The sequence below is a fragment of the Coregonus clupeaformis genome, unplaced genomic scaffold, assembly GCF_020615455.1.
Source record: "Coregonus clupeaformis isolate EN_2021a unplaced genomic scaffold, ASM2061545v1 scaf0844, whole genome shotgun sequence".
Taxonomy (NCBI): domain Eukaryota; kingdom Metazoa; phylum Chordata; class Actinopteri; order Salmoniformes; family Salmonidae; genus Coregonus; species Coregonus clupeaformis.
The window spans coordinates 190,507-198,494 of NW_025534299.1; positions in this window are offsets into that span (position 1 = coordinate 190,507).

Sequence of the window (7,988 nt, forward strand, 5' to 3'; positions counted from 1 at the left end):
TACTCCTCTGGGCTGCAGACCTCTCTGCCACCCCATCGATCTTGATATGCACGCAGAGTCCATACAGATTCCATTTGAATGCAAATTGTATGCAGTCTCCTCAGCTGCCCCCTGGTCCAGGAGAAGTTGTTAGTGGTGGTGATTAATGTGTTACGGTAACCAGGTTTCCATCCAACCTTGCTATGCGAGTAAAATACATGTTGGATAAAACATGTCACTACAGGCCTGATGGAAACAGAACATTTGTCGGTAAACTTTCCAAATGCAGACAAAACAAAATACATTAGGCAAGATGGGATCTTTTTGTGTCGGTAAAATTAATTATGTAAGAAATGGTGGTGGAAAATCCTTTATGCGCAAATATTGATATAATAACCATCATATCGAAGTAAAGTTGGGAGTCACGTGATGATATTTTGTGTGGTCCTCCCACTAGGACTCGGGGAAGGATGCAGTTTATTAGGCTACAGATGAAATAAGTTATGATGAACTTCCAGGGTGGTGCACGTGATGAGCTTGATGCTCCTTTCCCCAAAAATATTATTTTCTGCTGACTTATTCTGCTGACATGATTGATGCTTGACTGCAGTTTGACAAATATAAATAATCTCACAATGTAGGCTATACCCGCACTGTATCTGTTAGCTATTGGCTAGAGCGCACGTGCCAAGACCAGAGTGGGCACATTGGCTATATAACGCAAAAATGTTTGTGACCAAACAATCAGTAGAGTTGAAAATGTGATGGAACCCATTTAAAAAACTTGTACTTTTTATTCGGTACATGGGAATGTATCTGCAAAAGTAAATTTTATTTTCTCTACGTCTGGCGGGAAAATGTGCATATTGTTTTTATGGAGATTTTTGAATATTTACATGGAAATCTGTTGCCGACTGGATGGAAGCCTAGCTAGTGAAGAGAGGAGCCTGTGCCGACAGTCGTGGCCGGCTGGGCGCTACTGCAGGCATTAACGGAAGGAGGTCTATGTGGGATACAATACACATTATTCACTCATTCTTTCAACCTAAATTCAGTGTTTTGTTTCTCATCAGTTCACTTTTGTGCCAAGGCCCCCTTTCTACAGCATCCGGGCAGCTGAGGTCAGACATCTCCATGGCAACCAATTGAACTCAAGTTATTTTGGGCAGGGTGGTGATCTCACTCACACCTAAGAAGTGATAGGAGAAATAATACCTTTCTATTGTATACACTACTGGTCAAAAGTTTTAGAACACCGACTCATTCAAGGGTTTTCCTTAATTTTTTACTATTTACTACATTGTAGAATAATAGTGAAGACATCAAAACTATAAAATTACATTTTAGTCATTTAGCAGACGCTCTTATCCAGAGCGACTTCCAGTTAGTGAGTGTATACATTTTCATACTGGCCCCCCATGGGGAACGAACCCACAACCCTGGCGTTGCAAGCACCATGCTCTACCAACTGAGCTACAGGGGACTTTAACACATATGGAATCATGTAGTAACCAAAAAAGTGTTAAACAAATCAAAATATATTTTATATTTGAAATTCTTCAAATAGCCACCCTTTGCCTTGATGACAGATTTGCACACTTTTGGCATTCTATCAACCAGCTTCACCTGGAATGCTTTTCCAACAGTCTTGAAGGAGTTCCCACATATGCTGAGCACTTGTTGGCTGGTTTCCCTTCACTCTGTGGTCCGACTCATCCCAAACCATCTCAATTTGGTTGAGGTCGGGGGATTGTGGAGGCCAGGTCATCTGATGCAGCACTCCATCACTCTCCTTCTTGGTCAAATAGCCCTTACACAGCCTGCAGGTGTGTTGGGTCATTGTCCTGTTGAAAAACAAATAATAGTCCCACTAAGCCCAAACCAGATGGGATGGCGTATCGCTGCAGAATGCTGTGGTAGCCATGCTGGTTAAGTGTGCCTTGAATTCTAAATAAATCAGTGTCACCAGCAAAGCACCATAACACCTTCTCCTCCATGCTTTACGGTGGGAAATACACATGCGGAGATCATCCGTTCACCCACACCGCATCTCACAAAGACACGGCGGTTGGAACCAAAAATCTCCAATTTGGACTCCAGACCCAAGGACAGATTTCCACCGGTCTAATGTCCATTGCTCGTGTTTCTTGGCCCAAGCAATTCTCTTCTTCGTATTGGTGTTCTTTAGTAGTGGTTTCTTTGCAGCAATTGGACCGTGAAGGCCTGATTCACACAGTCTCCTCTGAACAGTTGATGTTGAGATGTGTATGTTACTTGAACTCTGTGAAGCATTTATTTGGGCTGCAATTTCTGAGGCTGGTAACTCTAATGAATGTATCCTCTGCAGCAGAGGTAACTCTGGGTCTTCCATTCCTGTGGCGGTCCTCATGAGAGCCAGTTTCATCATATGACTTGATGGTTTTTACGACTGCACTTCAAGAAACTTTCAAAGTTCTTGAAATGTTCCCTATTGACTGACCTTCATGTCTTAAAGTAATGATAGACTGTGGTTTTTTTCTTTGCTTATTTGAGCTGTTCTTGCCATAATATGGACTTGGTCTTTTACCAAATAGGACTATCTGCTGTATACCACCCCTACCTTGTCACAACACAACTGATTGGCTCAAACGCATTAAGAAGGAAAGAAATTCCACAAATTAACTTTTAAGAAGGCACACCTGTTAATTGACATGCATTCCAGGTGACTACCTCATGAAGCTGGTTGAGAGAATGCCAAGAGTGTGCAACGCTGTCATCAAGGCAAAGGGTGGCTATTTGAATAATCTCAAATCTAAATTATATTTTGATTTGTTTAACACTTTTTTGGTTACTACATGATTCCATATGTGTTATTTCATAGTTTTGATATCTTCACTATTATTCTACAATGTAGAAAATAGTTTTTTTTTAAACTTGAAGGAGTAGGTTTTCTAAAACGTTTGACTGGTAGTGTATGCAGGGTGGTCTCACCGTAAAAAATAGTTATATTTTTTTAGCGAACAGCTGACTGGGGACAGCCGGGCATTCATGTGGCTGTCCGTTTCTGCGGTAACATGGACTCTTAACAACGTGATGAAGCTTTGTTGCTCCTTACTGAATCAAGGAAGGTGTTGTAGCAAATGAGCACATGTAGAAAGGCGCAGCAGCACACAGAAATATAACCTATGGCAGCACATGCAGTCAGGAGTGGAGGAGAGGGGAAAATGTGTTGAAAAAAATAATATACATTTAAATTGTATTATTATTATAACGGTTATTACAGAGACTGCGGTCATTTGGCTGGCCAATTACCATCATCCAAAATTCCATCATCTTCACAGCCCTACTCAGATCATAAGCATATTATATTGCAGGAAGGAACTGTAAGGACTTTGGTTTGTTAGTTGTGTAGATTGTTTTAAGCACCAGATGTAGTGTGACAGTCCAAGGGTGTTATCTGAATGAATGTACTTCATTGATCCCCATGGGGGGGAGTGGGTCATGTAAATGGAAAGGAATGATGGCTGAAAATGGAGAGACAGAGAGATATGTAGTTCAATGCCCCTGAGCAATGAGGGCATGTAGCCTAAAGAGAGAGAGACAGCTGTTGTACACATACACATTTCCCCTTACGGGGTGACAACACACACCGTTGCATCCAATTACATTGTTCCCCGCTGAGTGTGATGATGTAGGTGAGCATGCCCTACAAGGAAGGCATCAGCTTGTTTTACCCAGCAGCCAACTGAAAAGAAGAGGAAGTGATGATCATTAGCTAATCCTCATGGAATCTGACTGTGTCAGAATAGGCTAGCTCTATTTCACACTCTCTATTTCTCTCTCAGCTGTCATCTGTGTCAGTCTTCAAAGCATGGGATAGTCCCTCCCAGGCTCTTTCCTCAATCCGCTCTCCTCGCCTCCTGAAAACGCATTGGTGGAGAAGGCCTGAGGGGAGGTACCTTGGATCTTCTCCCCTCCAATGGGATTTGAGAAAGGAAATACTAATTGAGACAAATTCCCAGATGAAGCAGCTAGTTTGTTTGTTGAGTCAGTGGGAGGTCCTCCACAGGTAGGTCAATGGTCCAGAAGTCAATACTTCTCCTGGACAGTGGACACCAAAGAGAGAGACTAGAGACTTGAACACAGGCCGGGTTAGGAAAATACTTGTAAATGCATCCTTCCTTGAAGTTTGTTGATGACAGGTCTAACACGATTACGGTAGAAAGGCATAAGTGAAGATAGATGGTTGCACGCCAAGGTTCTATTACATTGCTTTCACCTATCCAGTTTTGTAGTCGCTCCAGACCAGTGATTACTTCCAGGAAGGGAGAATGTTTTTTCAAAGAACAGGCAAAATCTCAGTCCCTCTAAACAATATATATATACAAAATAATCTCAGTCCATCTGTGGTCACGTTTGAGTATCTAATCATCTCTCAGTACCTGGTACCCACTGGTCCTCATCAGATGATTACATGCCTTTAGACTGTAGAGGGGGAGGGGACCGATACTTATTGTTGGTCATACATGAAAGGTTCTGATTGCATATCTCCTCGACAACCCCAGAAATGAGGTGAGCGCAGGCAGGGCGTAGCACATCAATGAGTCATATTGTGTGTCTGTGCTTCTGTTTCTCCCCACGGCAATAAGACCTACTCCACTGATTAGGAAATTATCCGCACTCATGTTACATTCACTATGTCTCGCTGTGTGTGTGCCCATTTCCCCCAATATATGTGTAATCGCTCTCTAGACCTCAGTATTATGACAGCCTAGGCAGAGATACCCTTTTCCTGGCAACATTCTACTGCTGCAGGCTAACCAGCTATTTTGCGTCCCAAATGGCTCCCTATGTAGTGCACTACTTTTGACCAGGGCCCATAGGGCTCTACTTTGACCAGGGCCCATAGGGCTCTACTTTGACCAGGGCCCATAGGGCTCTACTTTGACCAGGGCCCATAGGGTAGTGCACTTTCTAGGGAATAGGATGCCATCTGGGACACAGCCTATATCAGTATCATGCTGTGTCCCAATACTCCTAGATAGCATCCGTCTCACTCAGATAACCATTGGTCTGAGTGATACAAGCCAGTCTTCTCTCTCTTACCAGTAAGGCCAGAGGTGTTCCCGACCATGTGAACGGACTAGGAAAAACTCTGGGCCTTATTTATATGGCTATAACTAGCAAGCGCCGTGGGTTTTCCTTGGTCTGGTCGAAAACACTCCTGGTCTGCCTACCTACCTCCATTATGATGAAGGAAGGGCGATGACTATACTAGGAGGTTAATGAATACGATTGGGACGTAGCCCAAAGCAGAGCAGAGGTCTATATATTTGACACATTCGATTGGAACTTAGCCCAAAGCAGAGGAGAGGGTTCTATGTTACAGACATACCAGCGATTTCTCCATTGTTACTATCCCGTCTGGCCCTCCTCCTTATGTTGGAGATGTAGATTCCAGAAGGAGAGGGAGAGAGGAATCAGTCATAGGTGATAGTCAAAGTCCAAAAATGAACGGTTAGGCTTACTATCCAATGAGATGGATTGGGGGTGTGGCCTTGCGACAGACTAGCGTCCTGTCTAGGGGGTGAACTTATACCTCAAGCTGCCTCACACTACAGAAACAGGAGATGGGCCTAGGCCCTATCGCTGTTCTGGCTCGGAAGAGGCTTGGTCTGTGTCCCAAATTACACTCTAGTTCCATTATAGTACACTACCTTTGACCACGGCCCTATGGTAAAAAGTATGGGCCCTGGTCAACGGTAGTGCTCTATAAAGGAAATGGGGTGCCATTTGGGACGTGGACTTAGAATAACCTGGGAGGTGATGTTACAGGATGTGTATTAGTGTTTGAATGATTCAGGTCATCAGTCTGACTGTCACCGTCACTTCCTGTCTCTGCGTAGCTGAGCCTGATATCTATAGGCATGTCCCCGATCAGTCAGCCTGCTTAGAACTACATCACCCTAATTACAGACCAGTGTGGGAGGCGGTTTGGAGAATCAAAGGTCATAGATTCATTGGGCACATTGGAGAAAACCTTTTTCAAAACATGGTGCAATGGAAATGTTTTTATTGGACTAGTTCAGTTAGTCCCTCCCTCCCTGTTTGTCTGTTTGCTTCTGTTTGATGCCTAATGAATACGACCCTGGGAAGGATGTCATAAAGTGACCGGAGTTGAGTTGAATACTTCAACTGTCGAAGGGGAGTTAGGGAGCACCTAATTGGTTGAGGAATGGATCATTCAACCAAATACAATTTAAAGTGCTTTGAGATTGAAGAAAAAGTACTAAGCCGCTATAAATGCAAATTCTGCTCATGAATCATGATGATAACTTGCTGAGGTTTGCACTCTAATAGGGACTTGGGACTCTGTAGCGGTTCAGTGAAATTAATGTCTTTGAATGGAGCTTAATCACAGGTTGCTGCATCTTCTCCCTGTCTTCTCACCTAATGGCGGCAGGTAGCTTAGTGGTTAAGAGCGTTGTGCCAGTAACCGAAAGGTCGCTGGTTCTAATCCCCGAGCCGACTAGGTGAAAAGTCTGTGCCCTTGATCAAGGCACTTAACCCTAATTGCTCTTGTAAGTCGCTCTGGATAAGAGTGTCTGCTAAATGACCTAAATGTAAAAATGTGGCGTACAATGGGTTGTGTTCTGGAGAAAACCTCTTTCAACAGAGGAGGCAGGCCTTCTACCTTGTGTTGTGTTGGCATGAAAACGAGAAATGTTGGAAAATGGCAAAATGAGCGTTGTTAGTGTTCAACTACAAGTTCAGGTTGTCTCAAAGAGCGTTCTCTCATTTCGTGTCAACCGTGGTGTCCTTCGCTGTCCTAGACACACAATCACATTCACTCAAACTCACTCGTACGTTCACGGTTCACACCCTCTCACATTGGTTGTGTCTCAATGGCACATACGGCCCAGGTTATAGGGTTCAACTCTCATTGAGTTGGCTAATTAGGAAAACTGTCATCTCTCAACACCTTGTCATACACTGTTTCGAGACGAGAGACAGGATATTTTTATTTATTTATCTATTTTTGCTCTCACACTCTTTCAGATGAATCCCTGGTGGGCTAACGGAATATCTGCCAGACCGAATCACACACCTTGTTTTTATGGATTTGTTTTTTAGGAACCAGAATGATTGCTGGCCGAGCAAAAAAAAAAAGATATTGCCCGCGGACACACTCACGGTTGACAGACTCACTCACACACACACACAGTGACAACAGCAGATAACTTACACAGCAGAAGCAAGGTGAACAACCGAAGCATTCCTGCTAGACTAGTTGGTGCTCGACATTGAATGCTGTTTGTTTACAATGAAGTCCCATACATAGAATTGTCTTGGGTTCATGATGGAGCTAAGCACGTGTATCTCTCCCACGCTTTTCCTCCCTTTCACCCTTTCCCTCCCCCTTTCCTCTTCTCCCCTCCCTCGTTCTCTCCTCTCCCTCCCTATAGGAGCTGTATCCCACCAGACATCTAGAGGCCCTGCCAGACGTATCTGACTAAAGAGAGGAGAAGAGGATCACCAGTGCCACCACAGTGGGGGTGGAGAGGGAGACCGTGCCCGTTGGAAAACCTGTTGGATTTAAACTCTCTTCATTACAGATGATCACTCTGCTCTCCTAACTGCCACCCTCCCCCTTTACACACAGACACACACACACACACACAGACGGAGAGACCCACACACACACGCGTAGAGACAGACACAAACAGAATTCGATGCTGACCCAGACAGTAGAGACAGATAGATAGAGACACTAACACTAACACAGTCAGACACACACAGAATATCTCACACACACACACACACACACACACACACAGAATCACACACAGTCCTCTAGAAGTAGCCCTAGTGAGTCACATAAACATTATCTCACAGTCACTCAGACACGCACTCCAAGACCCAGAGCTGGTTCCCAGGGGTCGTGGTGGGAGGGTGTGCCCCCTCCCTCCTCTCGGTGCACTACGCTGGGGGACGGAAGGACAGGAATGGCCCTGGAGGAATGGCTGGCT